Genomic DNA, 20,804 nt, shown 5'->3' with positions numbered 1-20,804 from the left:
ATCCCGAAGGGCCTGTTTTCATGCTGCATGACACTTTCTATGTTTTAAAACCATTATAGTTGCTAAAAATAACCTTAAGTAATTAACTTCCTTTAAATATGAATTATATTATTAAAACATAATAAACAATTAAAAGCATTAAATAAGTTCTTGCTCATCTCCAGGTTCGGATCCCATCCAAAGAAAATAGAGTTTCCCAAACGATGCCATTGGAGCAGCTTTCTCAGCCTGCCACTGAGGAATCCAAACACATTGGGCTTCATTGTTGGCCTCCATATCCAGTGACAGAGCTGAGTGATAAGTACATCAACATCTGCCACTTTGCTCATTGTGAATTTGTGATGGACCATGTAATCCCAGACCATACTAACCATCACTTTAAGCAGCTCAATGCAATCAGTCCCCTTAAGAATCATTGGCTAGTCAGCTTGTTTAAGCTCGCTGATAGTGGAAGGTGGAACTGGGAAACAGAAATAACTCCTTGAGGAAACGGAAAAGTGGATGCACTCTCTGAAACTGTACACAAATGGAAAAAGCAGTTTTATCTAGGCTGCAAAGAGGTCATCAAAAAGCTTAACTAAGATATTTCATAATTTCATAACTAGAGCTGGGAATATCTGGATGATTAGCCCTGTGACATAACTACAACTCAACCGGTCTCTCAGACACAACATAATGTAAATGAACACAAAGTTTTTGCTTAGATATGACTTCAAAATAATTGGGTTAAACCTTGAAAGTAAAAACAGAGGTTGGCAGCTTAAAAAAATCAAGAGTTTCACAATATGGATTCTTTAAAATAAGGATTCTATGAAATATCTCCCCACACCTTACCTTTTGCCAATTCGAGATGCACCATGCATTCACCTGGAAACTGTCAAGCCCTGTGTATTGTGACTGTGATCGAAGTCACCGGAGAGACACTGAAGCTGGTGATTTATTCATCACAACAAGCAGGCCTTCTCATGGAGACATTCAGTAGAGGCTCACAAACCCAAAGGTACATCACATTTTTATATCTTTAAGATCAAAGGTAACAGTAGGTGATTCAATACAATTTCAATTGTTACAATGACATTGTTTACTTCAATACTTTGGATTGACAAATGGTTCCTTTGAGGTACATAGTGCAAGCACATTGTAATTGATAAGATAGCTCTGAAGGCCCAAACACTTTTGGGAGAAAATAATCAACACAAATATTCTAAAACCTTTTGACAACAGAGAGCCAGACACCTATAATTAATGTGGTCAGGGCTGTCTTTTAATATGCAACTATGGTAAATACACAAATACTATTGATTGCCTATATCTGTGACCATGTTTGATATGTCAAGACACAACATCCGTCCAGTCTGCCAGCTTGCAAGCAAATCACAATGGTGCAAATAACTTGTTTGATGCTAGTCAATTCACACAACTCCATTGCCTTAATATTTGGCTCTTGTATTTGCAATCACCGTGAAGCAGCCTGTGCTTTTAACTTCAATTTACTGCTTGCAATATACAAAAAAAACTGAAGGTAAATCCAGGATCCTAAATTTATTTACATTTACAATAAGCATGGAACCCTAGTTCTTGTTTGAATTAATATCTGCTATATTCACATACGTGGAGATTACTCCCTAACTCTGTGTTCTATGATAAGTTTCTCCAATCCCAATACAGAACTTATGCCTATCACAATGTTTTCTGCTTTGATACGAGCCAAAAAAAGACATGAGAGGCAGGATTATTTGCCAAGATGCTAGCAGTCATACCTGAAGGGCACTAGCTTGACCAGCACTGGTCCCAGGAAGTTGACAATACAGGATCTCAGTCAGCTTTTTCTGATGTGTAGGATGGCCTCAGCCAAACTCACAGCAGTGTTAGCATTGTCAGCAATGCTTAAGGTCACTGACATAATAAGTTTGTTAGATTCCTGAGGCTTTCCAGTGTAGAATTAGAAACAGCTGTAATCCATAGATGTTGCAGGTCATGTTACTGCCTGTGTTAGAGAGGCTTCAGTGCGCGAAGGCAGTGTGCAGTCTAACAGCGAGTGATTATCTTAGTTGCTTTTCTCGTGATCGCAAGACCCTGTTGGACATTGTTAATGTGGAATGCTGCTAATCTGATTCCCTGATCTGTTGGCGAATGGCGGGGGTGGACAGTGGGGGAGCTGCATGGCCTCGGTTGTGGCTAGGACTAGGTTTCCACCCACTGTTTTGCTAGTTTGCGGCAGCCTGGGAGAAAGTGTTGGAGTCGGTGTACTCCACCGTTGTTCGCTCGGCAGAAGACATGCTGTATTGTGTTCAAGTGCAGACTGCTGCAACATTCATGGATTTAGGGATATATTTTTTGTGTAACTGTATTTTAATGCTGTTCTGTATGTGTTATATGTGCCTTATGCTATGTGTGAATGTTGGTATTTTGTTTTGCACCTTGGCCCCCAGAGTAATGCTGTTCCATTTGGTTGTATTAATGGGTACTCATGTATGGTTGAAAAACAATTAAACTTGAACTTAAATTGAACTGCAAGATTCCCCAACAAGTTACTCTCAGACAGCAGAAGTAAATACCTGAGATAATGGATCACATAACCCATTTCTTAATGACTAAGATCAATACAGACTTGGCCCACGATATCATTTGACCACATTTCCCAAGCTAAGGTGAGCCCTTGCAGTCAGTAATTTCCTTTACCACAATCATTGAACTTCCTTTCTTGTGACTTACTTTGGGGCCCTTTCCTCACCTGTCCTGTGTGCCTTTAAGTCTGTTTAATTTTGCTGATGGCGATGGTGGTTGTTTATAAACACAAGAGATATATGTTGGGTTTAAAAACGCAAACACGAGGAAATCTGCAGATGCTGAAATTTCAAGCAACACAAATAAAAATTGCTGGTGAACGCAGCAGGCCAGACAGCATCTATAGGAAGAGGTACAGTCGACGTTTTGGGCCGAGACCCTTCGTCAGGACTAACTGAAAGAAGAGATAGTAAGAGATTTGAAAGTGGGGGGGGGGAGATTTCGGATCTATATACCACATTTGGAATACTGTGTGCAGTTTTGGGCTCCTTATTTTAAAAAGAATATACAGACATTGGAGAGGGTTCAGAGAAGATTCACGAGAATGATTCCAGGAGTGAAAGGGTTACTGTATGAGGAGCGTCTGGCAGCTCTTAGCTATATTCCCTGGAGTTCAGGAGAATGAGGGGGGATCTCATAGAAACATTCTAAATGTTAAAAGGGCTGAACAGATTACATATAGCAAAGTTATTTCCCATGGTAGGGGAACCTAGGACAAGAGGGCACAACTTCAAGATTGAAGGACGTCCATTTAAAACAGAGAAGCCAAAAAATTACTTTAGTCAAAGGGTGGTAAATCTGTGGAATTTGTTGTCACAAGCGGCTGTGAAGGCCAGGTCATTGAGTGCATTTAAGGCAAAGATAGATAGGTTCTTGATTAGCCAGGGCATCAAACGGTATGGGGAGAAGGCAGGGGAGTGGGGATGACTGGAAGAATTGGATCAGCCCATGACTGAATGGCGAAGCAGACTTCATGGGTCGAATGGCCTACTTCTGCTGCTATATCTTATGGTCTAAATTATGAGCAATGCTGAATGTTATCAGAAAATAATGCATATATAGTAATTTGCAATGAAACAGTGTGCTGTTCTTTGAAAACGTGAATTTGTGAAGTTTTTCTAAAGATATAAATATAATGCAAGTTCTCTTGCTTACAGTTGTTCAGCCACAAAAGGATTTGCATGGTTGGATGTAAGTTCACTGTGAGCCAATAGTAAAAGTCTAACATAGTGTTCAGCAAATACTTTGTTTCATATAGATGCAGAGTGTGGAAATATTTGCATCAGTCCAAATTTCTTCCTGTGCCCTTTAGAGTACAGAAATTCAAGGCTCTAATTTATGGATATGTCATTTGAAAAGACTTTCTGTTTCCTATCATCAAAAAGTCAGGCTTTCTTTCATCTTAGTCTTTGTTTCCTTCCACATATTGGAGATATTTGAAGTAATGATTGCTACTGCTAAAGCAGCTTTTATTCATTTATATCTTTGTTCCCTATTTTACTCTTGACGGTGCATTTGAATTAGATTTTGCAATTCAGTAAGTATATCACCGGAAGACCACAGTCTGTGTGGATTGGAAATAACATCTCCGCCTCGCTGGTAATCAACCTCGGCACACCTGAAGAAAGTGCGCTCAAAATCCATCTATAAATTTGCTGATGACACAGGGATTGTTGGCAGAATTTCAGATTGAAATGAGAAGGCGTACAGGAGCGAGCTGGCTGAGTGAGGTCGCAGCAACAACCTTGCACTCAATATCAGTAAGACCAAAAAATTGATTGTGCACTTCAGAAAAATGAGGGCACAAACACCAATCCTCACTGAGGGATCAGAAGAGGAAAGGGTGAAAAATTTCAAGTTCCTGGGTCTCAGCATCTCTGAAGATCTGCCCTGGATCCAACATATCGATGCACAATAGAGGCTATATTTCATTAGGAGTTTGAGGAAATTTGGTATTTCACCAAATTAGGTACGGCACAGGATTGAAATAAGCTGCAGAAAGTTGTGAATACCGTCAGTTCAGATGGGCACTAGCACCCCCATCCCCAGCATCCAGGACATCCTCGAGGATGGATGCTTCAAAAAGGCAGCATCCATCATTAATCATTAAGGAGCCCAGTCACCCAGGACATGCCCTGTTCTCACTGCTGCCATCAGGGAGGAGGTACAGAAGCCTGAAGGCCTCTACTCAATAATCAGTTTTCTGAATGGGCGTTGAACCCATGTAAGGGAGTCCATTAGTCTTGCGTGACCATAAATCTGCGCCTGGAAAATCTTCACTCTCCAGGGCGCAGGCCTGGGCAAGGTTGTATGGAAGTCAGGCAGTTGCCCATGCTGCAACTCTCCCCTCTCCACGACACTGATGTTGTCCAAGGGAAGGGCACTAGGACCCATACAGCTTGGCACCAGTGTCATCACAGAGCAATGTGTGATTAAGTGCCTTGCTCAAGGACACAACACATTGCCTCGGCTGGGGCTCGAACTCACGACCTTCAGATCGCTAATTGAATGCCTTACCAAAACAACTTTTTTCCCTCATTTTGCACTACTTATTTAATTTAACCTTCTTAATATACTATATATATATATATATATATGTGTGTGTGTGTATGTATGTATGTATATATATAGGCGGTAATTTACAGTTATTTTATTTTATGTATTGCAATACACTGCTGCTGCATAGCAACAAAGTTCATGATATATGCCAGTAGTACTAAATCTGATTCTGATTCTGAACTGCAGAAATTGGAAATTAATAGAAGTTTTAACTTTTAATGCCTTTTTAGAGCATCTATTTACTGACATTTTCACAATTTGGACAATATATTATTTGCTCATTATCTCATTTTACCATCTTCAGAACTGTACAATGGGCTGCATCACTATTTAGATTCCACGGTATGCTTTTGATAAAAGCTCACGAAAAGGTTACTGATTAAAAGAAAAATGCTTGTTAGCAGACAAAATTTTTACAAAATTTATGATGTGATTTTTTTTGATCAAATAATCAAGTGAGAATTTGTTCTTTTGAAAGAGGTGTTTTTATGAAGATCTACTTGGCAAATATTGTTTAGTTAAGCATTGAAGTTTCTTGTAATCTTTAATTGTGGCATGATGCAGAAAATAGTATTTTGCAGTTTTTCGCAAGCTCCGGGTGAGAGGCTGCAACTTACTGGACTACCTGAGAACAGAACAAATGTTCTATTTGATGAAATATGCATAGCATTGGTTATGTGATAAAGTGATATCATAATTAAATCTTCAACAATGCATTGTAACTGTTCTTACCCTTACCAATTTCTGGTCAAAACTGAAACCAAAGAAAATGCATTTGAGACATTTTATGGATTGCATTTGTTTTATTATTGTTGGCTGATCTTGAGGTTATTTGCTAGTTTATAGCAAGATGAATAGAGGGTGGAGCATTCTGAAACCTGACTCCAGGGAATCTAATTTAAAAGACTAGAGTTAAACTATCATGCATTGCTCTCAAATACCCACTTTCATTTGAAAAAATCGAAACAAAAAGTAGATAGTTCAGGCCTGAAGGATTATGAATCTTTTCCATGTGTAGGATGATAAATCTAATCACACTTTAGACATTTGAAAGGAGGCTCATGAATAAAGAAAACCAGAATAGTATCTGTGTGCATACCATTTATAGATTCAAGTGGAACTGGAATTGCCAGTGAGGAATAGCACTGAAATAATCTGATTACATTTCTGTTTGTAGTCTTTGAATATGCAGTTTATTCCTCATTGCTGATTTACCAAAGAAAAATGAAGTTAAGGATTTTGTTTATCAGCACAAGTAAAACACTACCTAGCTTCTTAACTGAAAGCTTGGATGGTGATATATGATCATTCCCCGGGGTAGCAGTGATAAAATAATGTGAATCCATTTAGCGCAACGTTGATATTTCAGATCAAAGACATTTGTCTCCTTTGCTTCAGTTCTTCATGCTTCTATGATGGAGTGATCATTGAGGCAAGTCAGAAAGGTTGCCAAGTTCAGTGGTCAGATGATGCCTACAGCTCCATAATAACAATGAACATAACAACAATGCTTCCATTTGTACAGCACCTTTAAAGCAGCCACAACATTTCTCAATACTTTTAGCAAATAGAAGTTCCTTATTGATTAGTTTGTGGTATATGACTCTTCAGTCTGTTAGCGTGTCTCCGAGCTTCCAGGATCAAACCTGACATCTTACAAAGAACTTCTGTGGGTCTTGGAAATCTGGAACAAAAATGGCAAATGCCAAAATAAAAAGAAACAGAAAATGCTGGAGAGACAGAGAGAGAGAGAAAAATAGGGTTAAAGTTTCTTCAAAAGTGAATGTGAGAAAAAAAGTTGTGCTTTAAGTTAACAGGGGAAGGAAGAAAGAGGTCAAAGTGAGTGTCAGATTTCTAGCAATTGCTGTGATCTACATCTCACAATGTCAGCATGCTTATGCTGTTATTTTCCCCTCTCACCAGCCCCTCCTTTATCCCCCTTTGACCACATTTCTCCAGAGAGGTCAGCAATGATTTGCTAGATGCAGTGTGTCAGCTGGACAACACTTTGGTCCCAGACATTCCCTTTTTCTCTGCACCTTTCCTCTTCAACATACAACAGGCTGTTGTCTCATTTTTTTCCAGTTCTGATGATGGCTGTTGACTTGAAATATTAACATTGCCTCTCTTCCTACAGATATATAGTTTGACCAGCTGAGTATCAACAACATTTTCTGTTTTTATGTCAGTTTTACTGTTTCAGTAGATTTCACTTTTTGAAAAGGTCTGGCAATTGGATAATTTCTATGAAGAGGTAAACATTGTTAACATTTCAGGACTTAGCTTCAAAGCACTCATGTTCCAATGAAAGCCAATAGGAGCATGTGGAACATCAGCCTCCCTTTCAATGAGGCAAATGGCAGCATTTCACTTGTCAGGGGCCTATAATTTGCAAAATGAAAACAATAAAAAAAAACAATGATGCTGGAAATCACAAATAAAAACAGAATATGTTAGATATTCAGCAGGCAAGCCAGCATGAAGACAGAAATTGTTGTCATTTATGTTAGTGATTCTTCAACAGAATTTTTGGATAATGATCTGCTCCTCAATTTATACCCCTTCAAGAAAAAAAATATTTCTTGGTCCAATATATCTCACTGACTTGAATGAAACATTAATTGACCTACTGGAAATTCCACCATCCAAGATAATTTGCTATTTCCTTTAGTTTCACAGTATTCGGCTGCCCGTTCCTCTAATCACGCCATATAAGGAACCTTTCTTCCTATAACCTAGACACTGAGCAAATGCGTGCTTTGAAACAACTCAGAGCTTTGTGGCTAATTCCATAATTGGATGCAGTTTCCAACAATACTCTTACAATCAGCAGTGTGAAACACTACTCAATACAATGTTAACCTTTCTCCGAGCTCTAGGTGCTGAAAGTAATTTAGTTGCCTTTACTTATCATTTGTTCAGATAACATAGGCATCATTGCCAAAGCCAACATTAATCACCCATCTGTAATTGCCATTGGTGTGGGTTTCTTAAACCACCAAGGTTGTGTGGTGAGAAGGTTTCCACAGTTCTACAAGGGAGAAACTTACAGGATTTTGACCCAGTAACAATATAGGGACAGTGCGGCCCAAGTTATAGACTGTTACTTTGCAGGAAACTAATATGCGGTGCCGGTAGCCTGTCCTTTTCAGTCATGGATTATAGTACCATTGCCGTAGGCTGACAAAGCTGACTCAGCACGAAGTAAGATCATTACAGAGAATGGTACATTCAAGGAGACATTTTCTTCTCCACAAGGCTAAAGGCAAAATCTTACTCTTTTAATAAAGACAGACCTACATAATGTTGAGTCTCAGAACAATGGATTTGCTCAGCATTTTGATTAGTTAGAGAATGAATTCTTTTCCAGCAATAGAGTGTATTGAAGAGTAAATGTTTTGCCATCTTGTGGTTAAGAGAATGTGTTTGCATCTTTTAAAGAAAGATTAAAAGCATATTTGAAGTTGAAAAAGATACAAGATTATGGATGGATGGAATTAGTAACGGATGGTTTTCAGAGAGCTGGCAAAAGTTTTATAGGCCGAAATGATTATTTTCTGCCTTGGGGAATTATTCATTGTTGACACTATCAAAGCGTTCATTTTTTACCATACTCAGATTTTCCTTTGTCATTTTATCTTTCTGTACCCCAAGTCAAGCAATATTTTTCTGAGATGACATTCACTTATGTCTTCAAAATGCCCTCCATTATGAGTCATAATCCTTTAGCAAATTTCTGATTTTTAGTTTTAAAATTAACATGTAGCTGGGATCTTTATCAAGCTGCTTTATTAGTGAGCACTTTACAGTGTCAATCTGTATCAGTGCATTGAGGCTTGAGGACAGGGACTAACTTTCCACTCATTCACCATTTGTGTTGAATGTTAAGGACTAGAACTGGATTTAGATTGCTTGTTTGTCTGCACTGTTGAAAGGATTGTCAACATATTCTCTCCCTGTTTACACTCTTAAGGAGAAACGTGGAAATGGACAAAGTCTGTTACACTGGCATCAGTTTTCAGTAAGCAATGGAAGTACAGCTTTTGCTACACACCTGATGTATAGCTGCCCTCAGACAGTTTGAGAGCTTGTCAGCAAAAATCTCTTCTCCTCTTATGCCATCAGCTTTAAGGTGGCAGCCTCAGTAGGGGGTCTGTGAGGTTTATGAGCAAGGAAGTGGCATTTTGCAATTTTCAATCAATCAAGTACAAGATTCCTCTTTAAAACATGCAGAAAACAGTAAAAAAAAACATAAGGAACATTTGATTCATTATACAGGAAGAAAACATAAAATTGGTTCACATACAGGAAGAAAACATAAAGTTGGTCCCGGCATATGAAATTAAGGAAAAGAAGCAGAAGAGCAAAATGGGAAATCCATGAAAATTAATATTTTTATTTCTTAAAATCTGTGATCATGTTTGAGGTATCTATGTACACCAAGCTCAAAAAACCTGAGTCTTACACTTAGTACAACTCATTATTGAGTCTTATGGAAGTGGTAGGGAAGCCATTGCAAAAATCAGATGTTCATGGTTAATCTACACATGTAAGGGCAGGGATCGTTCAAGGTTAGTCAGCACAGCTTTGGTGGCAGGAGATCCAATATGACAAATTTGATTAAGTTTTTTAAAGAAGCAGCAAAATATATTGATATGGGCAGTGCTTTAGCATTTATGGAAAGAAATGGAAAATCGAGGTTTTAGGCTGTGACTCTTCATTAGGACTGTCCATTTTTCTCCATTGATGCTGGCTGGCCTGGTAGGTTCCTCCACCATTTTGTCTGTGCTCCTCTCATAATGTTATATGCTTCCAATAGATCTCCCCTCAGCCGTTGATGCTGCAGACAAAGCAACCCAACGTTTTTTTTCCCCATCTCTCTTGTATCTAATACTCCCTAATCCAGAAAATATCATGTCGAGTTTCTCTGCACCCTCTCCAAAGCCTCCACATTCTTCCTGTACTTCAGCAACCAGATCTGTACACAGCACCACAGAGCTGAAACTCATCTCATCTTTTATACTCAGCATCCTGACTGATGAAAGCAAGCAGGCCGCAAGCCTTCTTTACCACCCTATCTATATCCTGCTGAATCCTTTCACAACCTTCCTCACTATCCACAGCTCTGCAAAGTTTTGTACTAATCAGTCCATCTACATTTTCATTCAAATATTATATATTACAGACGGAGGTCCCAGCATGATCCTTACGGAACAGCACCGGTCACAGACAACCTTTGGACACCCCTCCATCACTATCCTCTATCTTCTATCGCCAAGCCAATTTTGAATGTTATCCAACTCTGACTCCAGCCTGGTCCTTGATCAACAGCACCTCCAGGCGGGACTTTACACGCCGCTGCTGGAACCCATTCTCCACTTTCCCCACCACCACTCTACAATCCCGTGTCTCAGATTCCACCTTCAGCTCTTCGGAATCCTCGGAGACTCCATCTTCCGCCACCCCAACTTTCCTGAAAAACCCAACCCTCCCCTCTCCTCAGACAGTACCAACCCTCTTCCCTCTCTGATCCCAGCTCTCATCCTTGCCAGGTCTTAACAATCCCCTCTGAACTCTTTGAGGCAGAACACTCTGTCTTCAATAAGGGCCTCAGCTTTGTCCCCCTACATCTACACCAAGGTAAGTTCCACACCCACCGTGATGCTGAGTTCTTCTTTCACTGACTCCTACTTCTTTGGCAAGGACTCTCTAACCCACACCAATGACCCCTTCTCCCATCGTCAACACCCCTCCTGTTCCTGGACACCCCACTCTGATTTTCTGCCTGCTCTGGATTCTTTTATTGCTAACTGCCAACAAGACATCAACTATCTCAACTTTACCACTCCCCCCTCCAATTCTAACATCACTCATTCTGAACGCACTGCTCTCCACTCTCACCACACTAATCCTAACTTCCACTCTGCCCTCAAATTTACCTGATTCATTTCCAAAACCTCCCACCCCTTTCTCAATCTCTCTGCCTTGATCTCTGGAGACAGTTTACCTACTGATATCTTTTATAAATCCACTGTTTCTCACAGCTACCTTGATTATACTTCTTCCTACTCTGCCACTTGTAAAATTGCTACCCCCTTCTCTCAGTTCCTCCATCTTTGCCACATCTGCTCTCAGGATGAGGTTTTTCATTCCTGAACTAATGAGATGTCCTCCTTCTTCAAAGAAAGGGGCTTTCCTTCCTCCACCATCAACACTTCCCTCAACCACATCTCTTCCAGTTCACACACGTCTGCCCTACCCCCATCCTACTGCCACACCACCTGGGATAGGGTTCCTCTTGTCCTCACCTACCACCTCAGTAGCCTCCCCATCCAGCACACAATTCTCCGTAATTTCCGCCGTCTCCAATGGGATCCTACCACCAAGCATATCTTTCCCTCCCCCCCATTTTCTGCTTTCCACAGGGATCACCCCCTATGTGACTCCCTTGTCCATTCATCCCTCCCACCTGATCTTCCTCCTGGTATTAACCCTTGTAAGTGGGCCAAGTGCCATACCTGCCCCTCCACCTCCTCCCTCACTACCATTCAGGACCCCAAACAGTCCTTCCAGATGAGGCGACAGTTCCCTGATGAGTCTTTTGGGGTCAACTCCTGTATCTGGTGCTCCCGTATATTGGTGAGACCCAACATAGATTGGGAGACCGCTTTGCTGAACACCTACCCTCTGTCAAGAAAAGCGGGATATCCGATGGCCACGCGTTTTCATTCCACTTCCCATTCCCATTCCGACTTGTCAGTCCATGGCCTCCTCTACTGTCACGATGAGACCACACTCAGGTTGGAGGAGTGACACCTTGTATTCCATTTGTGTAGCCTCCAACCTGATGGCATGAACACTGATTTCTCGAAATTCCAGTAATTGCGGCCCCTTCAAAATTCCCATTCACTCTTCCATCACTCACCTTATCTCCTTCCTGCCCATATCTCCTTCCTGCCCATCACCTCACCCTGGTGCTCTTCCCTTTCTTCCATGGTCTTCTGCCCTCTCATATCAGATTCCCCTTTCTCCAGCCCTTTATCTCTTTCACCTATCAACTTCCCAGCTCTTTACTTCACTCCCTCCCCCTCTCCTGGTTTCCCCTATCACCTACCACCTTGTATCTCTTCCTCCCCACCCTTCACCTTCTTGCTGTAAATTCTCAACTTTTTTTCCATTTCTGATGAAGGGCCTGTTCTGTTTATTGTTTGCCATAGATCCTGCCTGGCTTGCTGAGTTCCTCCAGGCTTTTTTTGTGTGTTGTTTGAATTTTATCCACCAATTTTCCATGGATCCATGTGTATTAAGTCCTCTAAATCAGCCTACCATCAGGGATCTGTTGGAAGCTTTACTAAAGTATGTGTATACAACATTTATTGCCCCATCCCCACCAATCATCTTCATCACCTACTTCAGAGGGGATCTGAGAAAGAATGAAAATTACCTGGTATAGTTGCAGCTTGGAATGTATTCCTGAGAAGATGGTGGTGTGAAACACTCCAGCACAGTCTCTGAGTGAGCAATTGAATCATCAAGGCATAGTAAGGCGACAGACTAAGTGCTGGAAAATGGAATCAATGTATAAGCTTCTTGAAGGGTGAAGATGCTGGGCTGAAGTGCCTGTTTCAGTGCTGTATAGCTCCATAATTTCTTTCTCAAGGAGTGAAGGTCCACACTCATAAAATAAAATTCTCAGAGCCAGTGGCATATCCTTTATTACATTATTAACAATGTCTACCCTCAAACCTCTACTGCTTCAGTGTGTCTCTCAACTAACAATAGTGAGCAATTAGCCAATAATGTTTATTTCCCTGCACCTTCTGTCACCAGAGACTGCAACAGGGGAGCCTATGGAGGAACAAAATCTTTCACATTCTTGGTCTCAAACAAATAAGTACAGACACCAAGAACTGTTGTTTAATAACACTGTTTTGAGCTAATAGTGCTGCAATATTTGAGGCGTGCATGAATATATAAGTTGGCTTATCAAATCCAGTTAGCTCCATTGTCACACTGATGCACATTAAGAAATGCAAGGTAGTAACCCAAGGTCTCCATGAAGTTGTACTGGTAATGTATGATTTGTCCAGGAAAAAATGTGACACGAGATAAAAATCTTGATTACGTCTAATCATTTACTAGTAGGCAGACTATTTACATAGAATTGTAGTTTCTGGCTTAAATTCTCTTGTTTTCATATATTAATCTAATTAAGCAATTTGAACAAGACATCGTTTTAACTTCAAAAATTTAGTTATTTCTCCTTAACATATACAGTAAATATGGTTTAAAATAATAATGTGGAAAACTTACCAGTAATATAAATGGAAGAATTGGTGTAGGTGACCCTTGGCATATGTTGTGTTTTTAATATTGTAGCATTTTATGAGGAAAGGAAAATTATATCACCATATGAGTGACCTATAATAACTAAGTGGATTAGACCACCTACAATGTAAGTAATTCAAGTTTCTGGTTCATAGAGCACTTACAGAATATTGTAGGGAATTTATTCAATAGTTTTAGTCTGATACATCATGGGAAATGTTCATATGAAGTTATGAATAGGGTTGCTAATTTGCATTGGGGGCATGGTGGTCATCAGCTGTGATTTATAGCACAAAGCTACATATTCTTGTTTCTCAGGGACTTTTGTCCTTTGTTATTCTAACATTACCAGTTTTATTTCACCTTTGCCCAATATTACCACCGCATCATGTCATCTCTTGCATCATGTTAGCACAATCCTGTTTGATATTTTCTCTCCTGTTCTTCAAACGTGACTAATTTTGGGCTTCCATCTCCCTTGTCTAGCTTCTTCTCACTTTCCTCTCCAAATGCATGCTGTGCCCTGGTCTATTTTCCTATTAGAGTGCAACATAACCTGGCTGCTTCCTTTATTAATATTCACACCATTTAATAAATGGCTCATTTTGAAGTTGTCTGTCACTGGTGCATTACAAAAATAAAATTCAGTTCTCCTTCAGTGGAGACACTAAATCACCAATGAATATTTGTATAAATCTTTTAATGTCAAATTTAAACTGTGCAGATGTATAACAAAATATTTTGTACAAGTGATACACTGTAAATTCAAACTTCTAACTATACCTTTTGTCTTAACAAAAGAAGAGCCACTCAATTGAACAAACCCTTTCTTGCCAATATATTCACTATCAATTCTACCAAATATATTTCTTGAGGTCAAATTTTCTTCCTCCTAAAACTGAGTTAAGATCAAAGTTTGAATTCCTGACATCTTCTATCTAAGCTTAGATTTTCAGATGAATATCCTGTATGTCTGTTTCTCCAAATTTTCCCTATGCTTCATTATCATTTAATTAGTTAATACACTGATTAAAATGATATACAAAATCCTGTGATATTTGTATTTGAGAATTTATATGCAAAGATTAATTCTGATTTCACATCTAACACCTGTGTCGTTGTTGCAGTCCCATATCTTTAATGTTAAGTTGATGTGTATGGAAATAGTCACGTAACAGATCCCAGCAATAAGACCAATTTTTCTAATGCAGATTTTGTTGAAGCGCAATGCAATGGAAATGTACTACAGCAAAATGCTGGAGGAACTCAGCAGGTCAGGCAGCATCAATGAAAAAGACCCTTCACGACCTGAAACTGTTTGTTATTTTCCATAGATTGCTGCCTGCCCTGCTGAGGTCCTCCAGCATTTTGTGTTTGTTGCTTGGATTTCCAGCATCTGTAGATTTTCTTATGTTTGTGGATGGTACTGCAGCCAACTCCGGATGATGCATGTTTTCTCTGTGCTTTGGTATCATCAAGAGCTGTTGGAGCTGCGGTTGTAAGTTCAATGAAGCATGTAGTAAAGGGCCCAGTACTTGAGCCTTAAAGGCATCTGTGATATTTTGGGAAAATTGAACATCAGACAAAGAAAATATTCAGTACTCTGCTGGGAGACTACACAACTACATTGGACTCTACTGAAAGTTAGACAGAGAGTAGGGGTAATTGTTCCCTACTGATTGTTTCTGATGTTGGACACCTCAGAACCATCTTGCACTCTGTCTGTTCTAATAATATCTGTTCTTATCCTGGATGCAATTACAGTTCCTTTATCACTTGTCTAATCTATAAAAGCTTCCATGTCATTTAACAATTGTGTGGTAGGAAATGTATTACTTGCTCTTAGAATCTTATTAATACGTACAAAAAACAAACAGCAGAAGCTACAAAGTGACATTGATAGTGTCCTTAGAAAAGCTTAAGATTAATTATCAGATACATCCAAAGCTGAGCTTAATTTCAATATTAATAACAAGCTGAAGGAGCAATTGCAGGTTGATGGCTGTCTTTGTGGTTTCAAAAGCTTTGGAAAGGTTGTTGAGGTGAACCAATTGATGGTGGTGCTTTATTGTGATAGCACCACATACAAATGCTAAGATGGCATATTACAATGCAAGTTGCATAAATTCCATAGTATTTTTCCTGAATATCATTGATATATTTCCCACCATATGTTTATACAGATCTCAGTGCGGATAAAAAAGCCATTTGTACAAGCCACCTTGACTTTTCATTTTTTGCAGGCAGTTTATTTCATGGTGTTATTGTACGATATGTGAATACTTTGAAGCACACTACTCCTTTTACGTTGCCACCCAATACTAGTGTTCGTTTGTTATCATCTGTCTGTCAGTAATTGTTTGCTGCATTATCTTTCCTAAACTGATGAAAGATATATGTCATTTCTGTTTTTCTTCCTCTCCCCTTTTTGTAGAACTAATTGAGCCAACTAGTTTTACTAGTCAACCTAGTCCTCCCTTAACCACAGGTCAGTATACCCGCATGCATTTAGCCAGATTCTTTTGATACTTTTATTTTATAAGCTGAGAGAAAAGTGGGAAAATTAATTACATTCGTTGTATGTTACTGTTTTTGGCTTAATTTTTGAAGAGTAACATTCTACTTTCAGATTCAGTCATCTGTTGCATTTAAAAACAAGTAGGAAGGAGAATTTAATCAACAGGTTCATGAAATTCTGAAGCTTGCTTACAATCTGTTGTTTCTCTAATCATCTTCTTTGCTGCCTAATTAATTCTGACTATTATCTGCAAATTATGCACCTGCTTACCACAGTGCCTACTTCATGATCACTTCATTTGAACACTCACATTCATATTGCAGCTTGCTAGTGAATTAGAAATTGTTATTCCAGAGGACTGACCTGCATTCCCAATTAAAAGCTCAATATGTCTAAAAGATCAAAGAGTATTTAAGTAGCATTATTATGCTTTGGGAAGTTTAAATAGTGAAAAGTAAATGTTGTTTCTTTATTAAATATCAAGAAAACATTGAAATTTGATTTTTATGCTTATTTAATGTAACTCTAAGGATATCACTCATTAATGATTTATTTTATATAATGCACAACAAACCTCTTTTTAATGTAATAGTTTTTGAAACTAAGACTTACTGAAACTCCACATTTATCGGATTGAAAACTGAATATGGGCTGCAAGTGCAATTTCAGGAAATATACCCCAGAAACATCCTTTATTCTAATAACAGAATAACAGCTGGTGTAGAATTCAAAGCACAGTTTTGTTGGTTTCTACAGTTTATTTTCCTTTCCCCTTTGTTTGAAGTGCTTAGATTTTGCTTTTGCTTTATTTTAACACTATCATCTTGACTGATGTTTCACCCATCTCGCTAATTATTAAATGATAGACTTTTACTTTATTATTAGGTAGATATCCAGCAAGTAGCTACGTGTGTGCTGAAGGTCATCACACCCCATCTGTAAAACTATAATCTTGCAGAAGCAACCACCTTTGAGGATAACAAAACACATTGATAGTGACCCAAAAATTATGTTTTTGCTTCACATTTCAAAATGGTTATAAATGTCATTTGACATAATGTACCTACTTCCATTTGGTTTTCTGTTGGGGTGAACAAAGAGAAATTAATGGGTCTGGGTCAGCATTTTAATGTTTCTACAGAATCATGGGTTTAGTGAGTTGAACATTATTTCCTTGTCCCAAGCATTGTATAAGGAATTCATCTGTAGCAGTAAAGGCATTGCTACCTGCGACACCAATGATTTCTTTGGTTGTGGATGTAACACTGAAACTTCAACAGCACTGTTAAAAAAATGTGTCTTGTGATTATTGTAATTTGGTGATTGATGTTTACCGTGGACTAGGTGGTGTGAAGGGTCTGTTTTAACGTTATGTCTCTCTGTGACCCTATGACTCCATGCCATTTATCACTACTCAAAGACCCTGAATGCTCGGTTTCAAGTGCTATGCTAGACCGCGCAAAGAAAACTACAAGTTGTGTGTATCATTGACTCTGTTTCCTGAGATGATGGTTGGAGGGGAGGGAGCCCCAGGAATTAGGGCTCAAGCAGTGGATCAGAGCCTAGGGGAGTTGAAAGCAATTGTGCTTCAGGATTTGAAAAAGTTGAGATGTCTATGGTTGGTATCTGTAAGTGGTGATAACCTCAGTGAATGACTGGGGAGAGTATGGTCAAGAGAATGTTCAGTGGGAGGTGCATTTATGCGCCTGGTGGTCTGTTTGGATGAGGACCAGAAAATGGGGTTAAGAGCTCAAAGAAATGTGCATAAATGATTAAATTTAAATGAATTTACTTACTTTAGGTTCCCAGGAGAAAGCTGGGGCCTCCTTGAGAACTTGCATTTTATGTTTTAGCACCGTGCTTGAAAGCTATTTGCTCAAAGTGGATCCAATGAATGGCCAACCATCAGAAAAAAGTTTCTCAATAATGTCAGTGGAAGATGTGGTATTGTTTTTGATAAAGTGATTCACAACAAGAAGTGGCAGGTTGAACTGCCAGAGTGAAGCAATTGAATTTAGAAGTTATTTTATTTGCATCTCAGTTAAGGAGAAATCTACTACACATCTGAATTTCAAGACTTTCTTGTCCTTAAGCATCATACTTGCACAGCGAAAAGATGCACTTCACTTTAATTTATAAATACTCATCATTTTAGCATACAATGTGTTGAAAAGTTAATAGCTTGGTCAAATTAAAAACTTAAGACATACCAGGAGTTAAACATGAGACCTACCTTAATTGATTTTAGGATAGTCATCAGGATGTTGCTCTGATGAATTATAGAAGCACTTAGACATTATCTTATTACGTGAAATCACATTAATTTTGTGCTATACAGTTTCTGTTGTTTTCTTGTGTTGCTGAATGGTATAACTACTTTAAAACAAAAAAAACATAAAATTAGTTATGTCTTTCATTGACCATTTTTTGATTCCAACTAAATTATGCTGTTCTTTGAGAATCTCTTATCACGGGAAACTTGAAAGACCCGAATAAGTAATTTAAATTCTATCTATTCTGGATTATTTTTGACAAATGAGATATTGGGAATGCATAAATATTTAACAGCTAGTGAAATTTGACAGCCTATAATCCCAAAAAATGTAACTGAATTCAAATGGTTGCCTCATGACAGGTGACCACTACCTACATTCCTTTCCCAATATGCATCAAAACGTCTGTGAAATCCATTTTTTTCACATTGTTCACCTTAAAGATCTGTCCTGTTGATTTGTTCCACAAGCTTGTTAGGCTTTGAGTGAAAATCTTCCTTCTGACTCTTCTTTCTTCTTCCTTTCTAATTTTAAGTTGCATTTATTGTCTCAGACCATCATCACTTGGAGCAATTTTTCAGTAACACTTTGTTAGTTGTTTCAAGAAACAACCTCAGGAAATTGTAATTAGAGTTATTATTTATTTACCTACAGACATTTATATGTTGTATTTAGTAATAATTTTATGTATTTCCATCTTTGCAAGAGTTTTTGCACTATTTTAAAATTAACTGTTCAGTCAACATGTCAGAATATTTATGTGCCATTGCGAGGCTGTTAAAATACAGTGTAAACTCTAAGAAATTTTGTTTGATTCTGCCCATTGGCTCAATCTGGTATTTTGGTTTATGTCACTTTATCTAAGTTGGTAGTGAATTTTGTCAATGTGGGTCAAAGACAGCTGAGGTGTAGTGTCCACCTCAGGAAACAGACTTGCCACTGATATCTTAAATAAACATGCTGACTCTCATATTTATCTCAACTATACCTCCTCCCACCTTGCCTCTTGTAAGAATGCCATTGCTTGACTCTGTCTAATGCATGGCTTCCCCATTGCCATCCATACACACATCTCCTCATTTCTGGCATGTCTGTGCTGACCGCTTGCCCCCTCCCCAACCTCTCCTCTGACAGAACAGCAATAGAGTTCCATCGGTCATCATTTTTCACTGCCAGTCTAAGCATCCAACACATCTACCATATCTCTGCCATTTCTACCAGCTCCAATGTAATCACACCACCAGTCACATTTTCCCCTTTCTCTCTTTCTGCTTTGTACTGAGTCACTCTCTTTGTGACTCAGTGGTCCTCTCTTCTGTCCCCATAACCTGGCACTGTCCCTTCAGTTCCACCCTTGCCACAATGCAGGGATCTGCAAAACACTTCCAAGTGAGGCAGACTTTCACCTGGACCTCTTCCAACTTAGTCTACAGGATTCTGTTCTCCTGTATGGCCTCCTCAACAATAGTGAACTCAAGCGTAGAAAAGGCAACCGTTCTGAGGAACGACTGCACTGGCCATCTTGAGCTTCCATTTGTATGTTATTTTATCTCTCTTCCCACTCTCATGCTGACCTTCATTCCTATGGAGAGGCCAAACATAAATTGGAAGTACACCATCTCATATTCTGATAGGATAACTTACAACCTAATAATATGAACAAGACAATTTCTACATTCAGGTAACCCACATAATACCTGTTCTCTCTTTCCTCACACACTCACCCATCCACTCAGTTTTATTCTCCATTTGTTCACCTTTCCCATCCTCCTTCCTCCTCCTCCACCTGATTTCATCTACCCATTATTCACTCCCGAACCGTTTCTATCGCACCTTCCACCAACCCAGCCCTTTTCCTGTTATATACTCACAATATTTCTTCTTCTCTCTCATTCCTGATACAGTTATGTGACCCAAAATGTTACGAAAGGTCCAGGCCTAAATATCAACTGCTTATTCCTGTCCATACATGCTGCCTGACTCCAGCATTTTGTGTGTGTGTGTGTGTGTGTGTGTGCACAGAATCTCTTGTGTTTATGACTTGCATCTTTTGCCTCCAGTGAGTTCATCCATCATCATTCTGCCTTTTGTTAAGATACGACGGGATATCCATTAATGTAGCTTTGGAATGATACCTTCTCTTAGTATCTCTAAATATATGAATATCAGCTGAGATTAATACTGGGCTTGGCTGCGAGCACTGAATTTGAAAAGCCCAGCAACTTCTACTGCCTAGGCTCACATATAAGTACTGGTGTATGAAGTAGTTATGGAGGCAGAGTGGAGTGTCTGGGGGTAACTCCACAGGACTGCCAAGACCAAGGTATGATTATTTTATTCCAGCTAGAATCCTAAAAGTCACTATTGTTCTAAAAAATGAAAATCTGTATCTAGTCCTAAATCTGCATTTTCTTGATTACAGAGCATCATTTGATTACATATTTAACCTCACCTTAAGATTGGTGTAACTGGCAGTCCAATAGCCGCTGTGAAGAAGCAGGACCTTAATTCAAGTGATTGCTTGTGATAAGAAGATGTGAGTAAGGCATGATTTCTCT

The 20,804-nt window shown here is 39.1% G+C and overlaps 1 protein-coding gene across 2 annotated transcripts in view; it reads left to right on the top strand.

Moving 5' to 3' along the window:
- The window catches only part of negr1 (neuronal growth regulator 1), a 540,105-nt gene that overhangs the window by 487,014 nt on the left and 32,287 nt on the right, over nt 1–20,804 (top strand). The window lies entirely within an intron of this gene.

Source organism: Mobula hypostoma, chromosome 12 (genome assembly GCF_963921235.1).
Source record: "Mobula hypostoma chromosome 12, sMobHyp1.1, whole genome shotgun sequence".
Taxonomy (NCBI): Eukaryota; Metazoa; Chordata; class Chondrichthyes; order Myliobatiformes; family Myliobatidae; genus Mobula; species Mobula hypostoma.
Note: the sequence above shows the minus strand (reverse complement) of the source record. Positions and strands in the feature narration are given on the sequence as shown.